The 14,146-nt window shown below is 37.0% G+C and overlaps 1 protein-coding gene across 3 annotated transcripts in view; it reads left to right on the plus strand.

The window, feature by feature from the left end:
• GBE1 (1,4-alpha-glucan branching enzyme 1) overlaps nt 1–14,146 on the plus strand; it is a 169,776-nt gene that overhangs the window by 124,393 nt on the left and 31,237 nt on the right. The window lies entirely within an intron of this gene.

Below are 14,146 nucleotides of genomic sequence, written 5' to 3' on the forward strand. Positions count from 1 at the left end.
GGATGGACTTTTTAGTAGGGCCTGTTGCAATAGGAGAAGGGCTAATGGTTTTAAACTAAAAGAGGGTAGATTCAGACTAGATATAAGGAAGAAATTTTTTGCAATGAGTGTGGTGAAACACTGGAACAGGTTGCCCAGAGACGTGGTAGATGCCCCATCCCTGGGAACATTCAAGGTCAGGTTGGCTGGGGCTCTGAGCAACCTGAGCTAGTGGAAGATGTCCCTGCTCATTGCAGGGGGGGGTTGGACTAGATGACCTTTAAAGGTCCCTTCCAACCCAAACTCTTCTGTGATTCTATGATCTTGTTTTAAGCCTGTTCTCTCAATATTGCAAGATTATTTTTTTTCTCCCATCTCCCCACATGCAAACAAAAATATGATGAAGGCCTCAGTGGACAATTGTTCTCTAATCTTACAGATTTTGGAGAGTATTTTCTAAATCACTTGCTACTTGTAGCAAAGGTGCCATCAGTACCAATTCTCTAAGTCCTCTTTTTATCTGAGAAGCAATGTTTTGCTTCAGCTTCCAAAGCTATTGCCTGCTGGGCAGTTGCCTGATGGGCTTTATCTAAATCTGCCGAATCGTTTTTTTCTTTCCTGTATTTTCACTTTTCCTGTATTTTTTTTCCTTCCACACATTTCTCAATTGTGCTGACACTGATTTAATGTAAAGGTGAGTCGAGACTATCTTTTAAATTATGCTTGCAAATCTAGCCCATCTGTTCATCAGGATGCTTGTAATGGTCTGCCCTAGTCTTCGCAGTAGCTGCATTCTGCATGCGCATACACATACTGGCAGCACCATCCTCAGTTACTCAACCAGGGACCTACTTCATAAAGTTGCTAACTCTATGTGCTATGCAGAACAATTCATTTGTTTTTTTATTTCATAGTCTAAAATTACGGCATCAGAAGTTCTCGGTGTCTCATGTAATTAATTGTAGATTAGTATTAGAAGGTAATGCTCTTCAGAGACTGGTTCTTAATTACAGCCTTTATGCTATTCTGGTGTTGTAAACAGTCATAAAAGTATTTTAATAATATGCAGGCATTATGTTGCTATTATATTTTAACTTTTCCTTTTTTTTTTTTTTTTTTTTTTTTTTTATACTCTGAGATGTGAATAAAGATGGTTTGAGGATCAGGTTTAAGATACTTTAAAATCAAATTTTGTAACATTTCCATCCATAGAAAACATTTGTATGCATAGCATCCACATGAAGCAATTGCAATCTATACTAAATTTGAGAAGCTGATGTAGTGAGCATTCCAAGACTAAGTATTTTTGTGGAAGCAGCAAATCTGAATGGTTTTAAATGAACTCTGATTTTTAACATCATGCAGGTGCAGTCACCCTCTATCTGAAAGACACATTATATCTTGCAAAAAGTTCAGAATAACTCTTTAATAACTATGTGAGACTTGGTCCCTATTCCAGTGAGAGGGAGAGAGAACACCAGGGCAATTACTGCCTTGAACAGGTCAGAACTACATCATCGTAGGAATTTGCACATTAATACATACCTTTTGTGCACCTTCATTAGTAGATCTCATTTACAGACAGGCAAGGCGTTTCAGTTTGCACCATACCTTTTCTGTTCCGTGACTGAACAGTGGACTTCTTGGTTCAATATACTGACTGATAGTCATAAGTAGTTCAGTCGATCATTAGGCAGATATGACTCTTCTTAAAACCTGCACCTTTTGTCGCACGGCAAATTACCAGAGACCCTGAATACCGATGTCTAACTGTTCTTTTGGGGGGAGGGGGGCGGGGGAAGGCAAGCTTCAATATCCATTTCCACATGGAGGGGGAGGGGAAACAACAATACAAATAATCTTGCTTTAGGCAATCTGGTTATGATTGACTGTAATGAGCAGAGATCTTGCAAGAGATTATGCTGTCACCATACAATTATTATGCTAGCACATTGGAAATACGCTAAAACTAATAACCATCATTTAGAAAAATTGCTTTCAAGTGTCTGGTTATAGTCTTAAATAAAGCAGTCACCTTCTTTCAGTTCTTATGTAAGAATATCTTAAAAAAAAAAAAAGGCAACCAAAAAAATCCCCCACAAAACAAAACCCCTAAAGATAACAATGAACAAGTCGAAAGGGAGGAAAAAAGGCTCTGAAACAATGACTACACAAAGTAGGTAAATTGATGGGGGACATTCTTCTGATATATACACTCATTATGTTTATACCAACATAAATATTTATGAACCACTGCTTTTGAAACATGCTCTGCAAAGCAGCAGTTTCCTTCTTTGGAATATCAGTATATTTCAAAGCTAGTTTTCTTTCCAAATTAAGATGAAAAGTCAAATTTTTGTGAGATGAAAAATCAGGAAATTATTTCCACTTGATAGAATTTAAACTCTTTTTAGTACCGTTTTCATCTATTTATTTACTAGTAAGCAGAAGGAAAATGAATCAGAATGTAAATGTACTGTTTAATTTGGCATAGTGCAAATAAGAATTTGAAACTCTCGAGGATTCCCCTTTCTTCCTCAGGTTGCTCAAAATACTCGCTCTTCCACAAGGAGGTTTTGACAGGCTTGTATTTTCCTAGCTTAAATAGTCAGTTTTGACTTTGGTTAGTGTCATTCTTCTTTAACCACTTAAATCTGTTGTCTGATTAATAAGAATCCCTATCTGAACTACTGTTACATGTTTTTTCAAACAGCAACGTGTTTTAACTTGAGTTATTAGATAAAAATTCCTTCTAAAACCTCAGGAAATCCTACTGAAACACTGTGTTGGTTTGAGTGGAAATGCCAAAAAAGTAACGCATAATACTGTGACGTGTTCTGATTTGGGGTTGCTGGTTTTGCTTTGTCTTTAAATAGAGTTAGAAAACATTTGTGTTAGCAGCTAGACATAGATCTCATCACTCTTTCCCAAGATAATATCTTACGCAGAGTTACTGTGCTGTTCGGTGCTTGAAGTGGGACTACGGGCTGCAAATGAGAGCAGCATCATTCTCTTCTCAGTGGCATGTTGCAGTTTTGTGGATCGACAGCTATGCTTGGAGGACTCGCAGCAGTTTCTGCTCATTGCTGCAGGCAGTCCAAGTGGGCTAGGCTGGACTTATGTGGAGTTGTTTATCTCCCTCCAAGGCCAGCATGGGGCAACTGATAAGCAGTATCTTAAAGCTGTAGGAGGCAGTGGCTGCTGGCTCAGAGCTTCAACTGGATTTTTGCTTCTCAATCCCTGTGACTGGCAGGATAGTCCAATCTTGGCTAGCCCTAAACTCAGCAAGAGCCTCTACCACTCCTGATGCAGCATCTGGGCTTTTTTATAAACATGGTTTTTCAGTTTCTGCTGGGTCCGATTCATCCTTACTTTCTTCCTTCTTCAGACTCTGCTGTTGGGTTAAATAACTTCAGTGACACAAACTAGCGGTCAACTGGTATACTCGAGTACATAGCTGGGGTATATTTTGGGCCCTTATCTCTTACAGCTCATGCAGTGTATTGCTGTCTAAAAATAGTTTAGTATGAGCATTTGAAAGTGGCAGTATGAGGCATTTGGTTTTACTTGTTGCCCACACTCGGTGTCCTTTGTCTACACATACAATTCCTTTTATGAATCTTATCTCATGTATCACATTTACTTTAAAAACTGTATAGGAAAGCAGATTGCTTAACTGATACGTCCTACCTCAGAATTGTTTTAAACCATTAGCAAAGCGTACGACTCAAAATGTGGATTCTGTATTTATATTTTCCCCAGCATGTTAGAATTTTACAGATGGGTAATATTTCATTCATCCCACAGCAGTAGCCCTGAAGCAAAGGGGATAGTTAGCCAATCTTCTTCAGTGTCAGTAGTTGGCATTTATTTTAATTTGCTTTGTATTTAAAAAAAAAAAAAAAAAAACAAACCCCAAAAAACACCAAACAAATATAAAAAACCAACCAACAACAAACAAACCTGATCTAACCTTAAATCCTCAGTGCACGATTATTTAGCATCAGCCTCGTACTTTCTTTTGCTGAGAGGTAGAAGTACAATAAAAATTTAAATGTCTTCCTGCTCAGTAGTGGAATTGAGGTAGTCGTAGAAAGAAAATACACTGTGCTGAATAGTAGGAATGCTGAATTTTGCCAGGGCTATGCTTTTTTGTCAGCTTACTGAGACAAGTCTATTTCTTGAAACATTATTTTGAGACAACTCTGTAAAAGAAACCTGACTTTAAAATGCTTGCAACTTCTTATTTTGGAAGGTTTTCTGTATTCTAAAACATTGCTAATAAGCAATTCTGGGTCATAACGTTTGCCTTTCTTCTTAACAATGGGTTTGGATTTACTAGGCAAGCACCACATGCGTTATGTTGGAGTGGTGTTGTCAAACTCCATAATAATTAAAACACTCGAATGAACACTTTGAAAATATGTCTGTAACTTACTGTTCTGTATTTTCTAAATGGTATATAATTGGAAGATGTGATTATGTTCAAAAACTTCTTTGACATATGTTGCCATAATGTTTAATTGTTGAGTTAGGAACCTGCAAGGATTTTAATGTAAAAAGTTTCTTATCAAATGTGATATATGACTTATTTTGGAATCATTTTACTGTTTTTTCATACTTCAGTGTGGTGGGATTTTCTGCTAACATTAAGATTTTCTGCACGAGAACGTTACAAGTTTATATCAAATTTTGTACTTTTATTTCTATAAACTTTTATTTTGAGATTAGGATGTTGACTTTTACTTTCTGTGCTGGATTCTGCATATTTTTTAAATTTTTTTTTTTTGTCCAAGGAGTCAGAGAAGGCCTTTTGAGCTTTACAGCTTATCTCCAAGAGTAAACTATGTCCAGACCTAATTATACAGGGATTGCATTCATTCACAGCAGATCAGTTAATTATACATTCATCAGAACTGAGCTGGATTGTAAAACCTGGGCTATTTAAGCACAGAAAGTTCATATACCAGTCAGCGTGCCATGATGAGATGTCCTAGCATCTGTCACAAATACATCAGATTTCTTTTGCTCTTTCTTCAGGAGCTCTGCGTAACGCTCTCCTTTGTTCCATATCTCAGACCAAAGTGTAGTGCTAGGATGTGATATGATACGTGTCTGAAAGACCGGTTAAGGACCATGCTCACAAACAGGCTTCTCTGACTCCAAGGTAACTTTATAAGTGGTCTTTGGAGGCATAGGTATCGATGAAATGCCATCAGAGAATGCGAAATAAGCTCCTCAAGTAAGGAGGAGCTACCTTGTAGTGTACCACAACACTGCTACCTTGTTTGAAGTGCGGCTTGGCTACCCTCATATAAATCTAGAAAACATGCATTTGAAACCAACAACGGTCATCTACCAATATGAAGTACTATTGCATATATATTTTCACTGAAGGCGTTGAGGGGCGAGTAGGCATATAGCACATCCGAAGTGTTGGTGAGTGCACCGCTGAAAAACGCCTCTGTAGCGTGGTCAGCATTGCAGTGGAGTCTTCTATAGGGAAAATGTTACAAACTGGAAATGTTCCAGAATAAGACTAGCTCACATTCAATACACCTAGCTCTGTAGCTGGTTTTCTGCTTGATTTTACCTGTTTTCTGTTTGTTCCAACTAATTCCTAAGCAAATATCCTTGCATATCTAAAGTACAGCTTGAGTTAGATACTAGTTACACCTAAGATTTCAGCGGTTGTATAGAATTGTGTCTAGAAAGAAACAGACCATCTAATTACATTTTTATATAAATTTATATTTTTTTTATTTTTATATATTATATTTACATATATATTTGTGTATATGTAAGCTCACAGTGGTGAGACATTACAGGAACAGGTTGCTTTGAAACAGTGCCAGGTCCTGCAAACAGAATGCTGCTTGTACCTTCAAAATTCACAAGTCACTTATGTAACATTCAGAATACAAATAAATCCATTTTCTTAATTACATTGAAACACATGCAGCATGTCAACTTAGAAATACTTTGGACTGTTGGTTTTTTTTTTTACATCAGAGGAGTCTTAACATCGTCAGCCACAACCTTGAGACTGAGCACATCAGAGGTGAATCTGTGGACTCTTTAATAAGAACTGTGTCACAGTGCCCAGGTACTACTTGCTTCAGCTGCTGTACTGGCTGATTGGTGTTTTCCATCTCTTTCAGGAAAAGATGGTGTCCCTAGCAGTATGATGCTAAGCCTTTTCAAAGGCTTTACAATAACCGCAGAATTCTGTTTCTGACACTACCACTGAAAACAATGGCAAATGAGAGGTGTTTAAAATTGTGAAAGTCTTGAGAAGATGGTTTTAAAACCGATGTTTTTTAGGAAGTTTATAAATATATTCTCAGCATGGTGGAGCTGAATCAGTCTCAGGTGGAAGGCAGGAGGCAGCTGGCAGAAGGAAGCTTTAATGTAGGCTCAGAGCAGTGATATGTGATTCTGGGAGGAATCTCAGGAATGTACTTCTCCTTTGAGGACATTAAGAAAGATGTTCAGAGCTGCAACCAGAAATATTCTCTGATGGCTGATTTGTACTGTTTCAAGAAAGCAAGACTCTTTATTAGTTTTTTCTTCTTTGGCATAAGGATGACCAGCCTGATTTGTGGACAGTGGAACAAGTTCCCAATCAGTGGCTATCTGCCTTTTTGTTTCCTTATTGCATCAATTCTGTGTATGAAGTTATGTGTTATGTAGATGCAAATATTTCTTGTGCATGTAATGGTGTATGTAAAAGAAAGGAGCTGATTTCCAAGAATAGATGATACAGCAGTTGCAGGTGGACTGTGTCTGCATTTGAGTAGTGTCTGAAGACGAGAGAGCTGACATTCTCTGTGCATTTTTTACCTTTCTGAGGATTGCATGACTAGGCCATCTGCAATCAGGCTAGTAGGGATAAGGTGGATGTCTGTGCATATGCAAAAAACCCCCAATTTACAATGAAAATTACTAAGTATCTTTTGGATGTGACTTCTTTCTTATACAAGCTTACTTTGCTACTTCCCTGTCTTTCCCCAACCCCAGATAAGACCATTTAATTTAAACATTGTCATTCTGATGCTCTGCTGTGTCTTTCACTATTGCCCACTTCTCCATACTGATACCTCTTTTCCTTCAAATGACTTCTCCATAACCTGCATGGCTTCTCACAATCCCCCTTCTTCTGTTTTGTCTATTGAGTATTACTCTAGACTGTACTGTCTGCTTTTTGTCGAACTTTTGTTGGAACACTTGGAAAATTATCTCCTTTAAGAACTTGCAACTGTTTTATCAACATTATGAAATTGTACAGTATGATAACTCCAACTTTTTAACATCAGTAGGAAATGAGTGAAGACGGGCCAACCTTGATAGGAAGGGGGAATGGGAAAGAAGCAAGTCATTTATTGATATACCACAATCCAGAAAATCATATTTAATTTTAAACATTTTTGGAAGAGGGGACAGAACTGTGCTTAAATGTTATCAAAATTTATTTAAAAAATTTTTAAAAGCTTTACATTTAAAAGTGACTTAACGTTTCTATTATAAGCATCTGCCAAAGACCCCAGTGCATTTATAGTTATCATTCATTTTTTCAAGGTACTTGCGGAGAAAAAAGACTAAAAAAGTAAGAGTACGAAGCAAGAGTTATAGTGTAAGCTCTCCCTTAGGACTTAAATGTACCTCCAGTGCAACCTGCTGCATGGAGGCAGTGTCGGTTTCCCTGTATGACTTGATCCTGCTTCAGTGCAGCAGGTTAGACTAGAGGTCACAGGTGCAAATGAACCCTTTGAAAAGGAACTGTACAGATTAACTGCATTTATCTAGGCTTGACTAATTGTGTTCCAAGCAATAGCATGATGTGATTTGAAATGGGCAGTATATTAAAATAGGAAAATCAGACTACTGGACCTCTTAACAGTAGTATAAAATTAATAGGGTATCTTGCAAGAGCACAGACTTGGTAAGCATTTGTCAGCTTGTATAAAAAAGAAATAGTAAATTATGAAGCCTTGAATTTAAACAATGTGTCTGATATCAGAATATTTGCTTTCCTGGATGATTTATTTGTATTACCCTCTGCCTGTTTGCCTTAATGACTGAGGGAATAATAAAGCTGATCTGTTTGCTTTGACAAGAAGGCGTTTATTGCAAGTGATGTGTACTACAAAGGAGAAGAAAAGGTCAGTAACCAGTAAATGCCCTTTTAAAAAAAGTATAAAAAGTAATAAAATACTTAGCATGATGAATATAACTTCTAAAGTTAACATTTTCCTGCTGAGCAATGTTGTACAATTTTCCATTGCCAAAAGCTTTGGTACATGTCATAAATAGTGTATTTATATATAAACAGTTTTCATGGGTTTGTATCTTTTTTTTATGCTGTACTTTATTCTTTCTGATTTGAAAATCTACGTTTTCATTTCTTAGGAAGTAAGAATTTTCAGAGTTCTTGAAAAGTTTTGAGTTTTATTCAAACCAATTGTAGACAGATTAAGTGAAGGGAGGAGGGTCATCTACAGAATCTCCAGGATCATGACAGGCAAGTCTCCTACACCCCAGCTGTGGTCCCAAACTCTTTGAATCCATAAGCGGTTTCGCTGTGACCCAGTTTTGTTTTTTTAATATAAAAGTCTCAGAAGAAAAGATGGAGAGTATATAGTCCCAATTAAGGTTTTGCCAGAGCTGATATTCCCTAACACACAAATCTTATTTTATGAAAGTCTCATACAGAAAGTTTCACAACTACCAGTAGTTATCAAAGAGCAAAAAGCTGTGGTTCATATATCTAAGGATAACATTCTGAAAATTTATTTCAGGTTATCTTGAAGGTTTTTTAATGTGATTTTTTTTTTTATTACTTTCTTCAGCGCTTCAACAATTAATCAAAGAATTTGGAAGCAATTGCAGTTAGTATTGCAGTTTGATCCTTATGATATTGGGGAGGACCACCATCATCATTTTCTTTAGGGTTTCTCAGGGCACAGGGGAGGCTTAAAGCCTCAGTAGGAGAATGTTCACTATTTAAAAGCGTGGATATTCAAATGATAGGTAGGACATTTGAAAGTGCTACCTACCTATGCTGACTGTGTGAAAATGTAGTCCATGTTAGTTTTATGCATAAAATACAGTCTGTAAGAGGAGGAGAAAAAAAGAAAAAAAATAATCATTGTCATGTCCTGATAATGAATGGAGGCTGGTGGAGTGTGTAAAGAGGTGGCATCATTCATGCTGCTTGTATTCTTCAGTCCTTTTTTGGCCACTGTTGGAAACAGGCAACTAAATGGACATTTAATTCTGATTCAATAGGGTTTACTGGTATATTAAGAAATAGGACTGGAATGTCATACCTGAATAGTGTTAAAGCCATACTTCCAAACTGTTTGCTGTGATAGTTGAGATTGAGAAGTACTAAAGAAGAAAAGAGAGGCTGTAAAAGCAGGAAAAAGTCATTGTAAGAGAAGCCTTCATTTAGTGCTATATAAATTAAATCCCTGTTATTCTGGTGGAAGAACAAGAAACTACATTTCTAGATAAACAGAAAGATTTCTTCTTGGAGCAACAAGTCAGACATTCCAGGGAATTCCTCAAAATTTCATTCTTAGCTGGCCTGGTTCTTCTAGTCAGCTAGTGTGGATAGAGTACTGTATCCCTGGTGTGACCTAGGGTAACCATTTTAAGAACTCGATACTTTCCTATGTCTGATACATTAGAGGCATGCTTGTGTTTTTTCATGACTGTATCACACCAGAGGAGATGAATTCTTTGATCCTTTAATACAGGCAAGGTTAAGCATCGCCTCCCTTCTCCCCTGGGAGATATGGAAGATCTGAGTTTCAAAACAAATATGATGTTTATCCTGATTTTTGTCTCGTCATAAATTGGAAGGAGAAAATATCTGATATTTTCAGAAAATGGGAAAAAAATACTTTTCTCACAGAACTGGTTTTACCAATACCTCTCTTTTTACCACTTCCTCATATGTGATGTTTTCTCTAGCCTGTGTTTTATGCAGGAATTACAATATAATTGTTTGCCTGAATTGATTTTTGTTAGTCTTTTGGGGACCAATATGTCATTGAATACCAGTGCTAGAGAGACTAAAAAAATATGAAGGTCTCCAAGTCATGTAACCCAAGCGTTTCAACAGGAGTCCATTTGGAATTTCACTTTATTATATTGTTGCATGGATGACAAGATTAAATGAGTGCTTGTAATGAAGCTCATTCTCTTGTAATTTGAAGGCAGTATAGAGTTTCTTACTTGGTTTTGGTAGTATGAATGTTAAGTTTAATTACTTAAGGGGCTGAAGAAGATTTGGTAAAAACATGAGTAAATACAAAGTACCAGAATTGCTTAATATCCAAGAGCTTCACAGCTATGGAAAATGAGGATTAATTGTTTGAAATCTTTATTTTTTGAAATAAAGATAAATATCATATGCTATCTAGATCTGATTTACATTGATTCTATTTATAATCTGCAGATTGTTGCATTGTCGTCATTATTCACAAAGGTAGTGAAGTTAAATCAGTTGCAACTCCTGGATGAGCTGATTATCTGGCTTGTGTAAATTGGTGTAACTCCACTTACTTTGACAGAAATCCGTTAAGGTGGAACTGTTGAAATTCTGTCCCAGTGTGTCCAGTCTCCAGCTCATCCGTTTTAAATAGGATCTTTTTATATAGTATTTTAGATCGTTTAAAAACTTGTTCAGCCTTACACACCTAATTAAACTTCTTACCTTTGATGTATCAAATAAACTACTTGCTTTAACTGCTTTTAAAGTATTTGTTATACTGAATTCAAAATACAAACAAACCAAAATAATAGGCATCTCTTGACACTGCCTGCTGCATTTTTTTAAATACGCCTTCAGTTCTGCTTAGCCTGATTCTTTGAGAGAGAACTGCTAGTAAAGATGTGTAAAGAAGAGAGATCAAGAAAACTTTAATGACCTGTGAGGCGCAGCTTCAAAGTAATCATCATCAGCATAACTACTTTGTGGTGTAAATGCATTTCTAGCCTAATAAACAAGTGTAATGTAGATTTTTGTTATAGTAATAGAAAGTTAATTTAGTTGTTGCAATTGTGATCTTGAAATCTTGTACATAGTAAAGTTGTCCAATATGCACAATATGTGGGAAAAGGCAAACTTGAATTAATTCCTAGGTGAAATTAGTATGCATTGCACTTCAATGATTTGTCTTTGTTTTGTTTCTCTAATCAAAATTTCAGTTAATTTCAGCTTTGTTCTCTGCCTCCCCCACATTAGTTCCATTGTCCTGATTTGCATCATTTGTAGCAGCTGGCTTCTTGTCAATCTGTAGTTTGGACCTTTATATCAAACAGCAAATTAATTACAGGAAAAGAAATCCCAATAGTACTTCTATGCTTAGAGGCTTTCACAATTATCAAGAAGTGAATGTTGCTGACTCTTGTCAGAAATGAGAAGTGGAACATGGGAAAGGGGGCAGCGTATGCTTCACAGGTACCATTAGTTATCTCTAGAAGTAAGTGTTAGTCACTTACCTGTGCCTTCCCTTTCCTAGAGCCTCCCCTCATTTGTTATAAAGTTAAACTAGGGAAAAATAGCAATAAAAAAAAAAGTAGTATGAGAGATGTATTTTTTGTTAAAGGATGCATAGCCTTAATGCATCTCAAGTGCAGAAGCACTCTCGGGAGTTTATTGGCAGGTTTGCTTGCATGCTAAATGTTAGTTCCTTTTCCCTATACCACATCTTAAGAACATAACCGAAAAAGCCTACTTGAATTTGTTCTCTCATAATTTATGAACTTCTATTTTTCTTTCTATAAAGAGAAATCAAGAGACCCTTTTAAAATCAAGCAACACGTGTACAAAAGGCACACGGGTGTATTGTCCAGAAGGTGCCCGTAGAAACAGAGATTTGAAGTGCGAGCAGTCAGTGTTTAGAGCCTCAACATGCTTTTCTGACATCAGCAAGTAATTTAGTCTTCTATCAAGTTGCTGCACACAAGTTGCTGTGTTAAATTCCTTTTTTTTTTCTTAATGACCTTTAGTAATGGTTAGGAAATGAACATTGCTTTTGTACTTTGCTACACTTCTGTTGTTCTTTAAAAAAACCAAACCAACAAAACTCAGCGTTCAAACAACACTGGTTACTGTGGTGGGGAAATAGGCAAAGCCAGTGGAGGTGGGGGAGTCAGTATTTGGTATAAACATGAAGGAGATACGCTCTACTTATGGTGAAATACTCTGTTGAAATGATGGGCTAGTTTAGTCTAATTTATTCACTATCTTCTATTGCTTATTGCCCTCGTTTTTGTTTTTCTTCATTCAAGGAACGATTTCCTTGGCTATCTTTTCAAGATACGTATCATCTCTGACTTTCTGATGTTTTTTGCTATCTTTAACTGAGCTATCTCATGTAGTCCATCTTTTCAATAGTGTGCAGATCACGAAAGAAGGTAATACCTTGCCCAGCTCTTAAGAGAATATTGAATTGGTTAGATACAGTGTCTGTTTTATAGCAATATCTTTCCTCATTTTCCGTACCGTATTGTTAGCACAGTTTAAGAGCTCAGTCCAGCATTATTCCAAGGTCATTTTCAAAGTCCTGCTGTGATTCTGATTCTTTTATATTTGTCTCTGGTTTTGAGCTGAATATGAAATTTAGTGGTTTAGCTTTTGAACGGGAAATTTAATTTACAACTTGTCAGTTCGTTTACAAAACGGATACCACTGTGAAGGATTCTCCTAAATATATACGCAGCCTTTCTTTTTTGCTCTCTGTTCATCTCTTTGTTCCCGTGAAGCATGGAAATACACAAAAATCACCTCAAAAATCTAAATTCATAGCTGTCACTGCTGACCATATCCTCCGGGTCTTCCAGGCTGCGCAGGCTGTGCGAGACAGCAGATGGTGGCTGCACATGCAGGGTATCCATCCAGGAAACAACACTTGCCTTCTCTCAGCATCCCTGCCCTTCGTCTGGCCACAAAACTCCAGTTTATTGACAAAACTGGAGTAACTGCTTGTAGAAATGTGAGGGTCTTTTCTTCTAATAGAAACCCTCTTAAATTTGATCCTATTACTTCCCATACATAGTTCCAGGTACATCACTTGTTGTCTCTGTTTTATGGCAAGTAGGTGTTATGTGTGATCTCTGAAATGTTTGTGGTGAATCAACTATCATAGGCTTTGAAATGTGCGTTTAACTTTCAAGGTACTTAACACATTTTAGTCCTGTGTAAAATGAATAGTCCAAAGTGACTGAGAGTCTGCTAGGCAGCGGGTTATAGCACGAGTTAGAACCGTTGAGTCCGTCTGGATTTGTCTCAAACTGTAATAATGACAGTATATAAAAGAAGAAAACTTTGCATACATGGAAGTCATTCAAAATACTGAGTCCCAAATGAGATGTTGCTGTGAATCTTTAGCTTTGACAGCTGAGACTTGCTTTGGGGATCCTACATAAAAGAAGCTAAGCTTTTCTTATTTGATTAAATTGCGACTGACAAACTTGTGAAGCATTACCGCTATAGGAAACCAAATTGAAATACAATACAATGGCGTTTGCACACGCTCAAAGGGACCTGAATGGGTGGACACACAGAGGAACCCAGAGCTGGAATGTGCTTCATCCCAGCCTGAAAAGTGTCTCTGGTGCTTGTGATACCATGTTTTATGTTTGGAAAAGGAGCTCCCCTTGCCAGGTGGGTGAATTGACACATGCTGTTAGATCCCTGAGTTGTCACACCCCTTAAGTCACTTGTTTTCAGTATCAAATGCTGAATACATCATCATTAAGCATTCTGCTTTACTCACTTTAACCTAGCCTGCTACGTGACCTAGGTAGGATGTCTTTTTGAATTTTTCTCGGAAGTGAGGAACGAGAGATTCAAGTCACCTTTTTTAATAGTTATTTTCATAACACTGGAAACAGTGATGACAGTATTTATAGCCAGGATAAAGATTAAAACAAAAAAGGTCGAAGTGCATCCAGCTGGTCTTTTGATTATTTTGAAGTTTAATTGATAAAATGGGTGATTTCTGCCTCTGTGGTTATGGAAGTTGACAGTGTGAATGGTACCGCTGATTTCTGTTAAGTACTCTGAAACAATGGGTTTATACTCTTGCAGTGATGTTTTTAGGTTTCATAGTGACTCTAAAATTTGTATCCTGGGTGACTGAATTTCTGTTGC

The sequence above is a fragment of the Mycteria americana genome, chromosome 1 (assembly GCF_035582795.1).
Source record: "Mycteria americana isolate JAX WOST 10 ecotype Jacksonville Zoo and Gardens chromosome 1, USCA_MyAme_1.0, whole genome shotgun sequence".
In the NCBI taxonomy this organism is placed as follows: Eukaryota; Metazoa; Chordata; class Aves; order Ciconiiformes; family Ciconiidae; genus Mycteria; species Mycteria americana.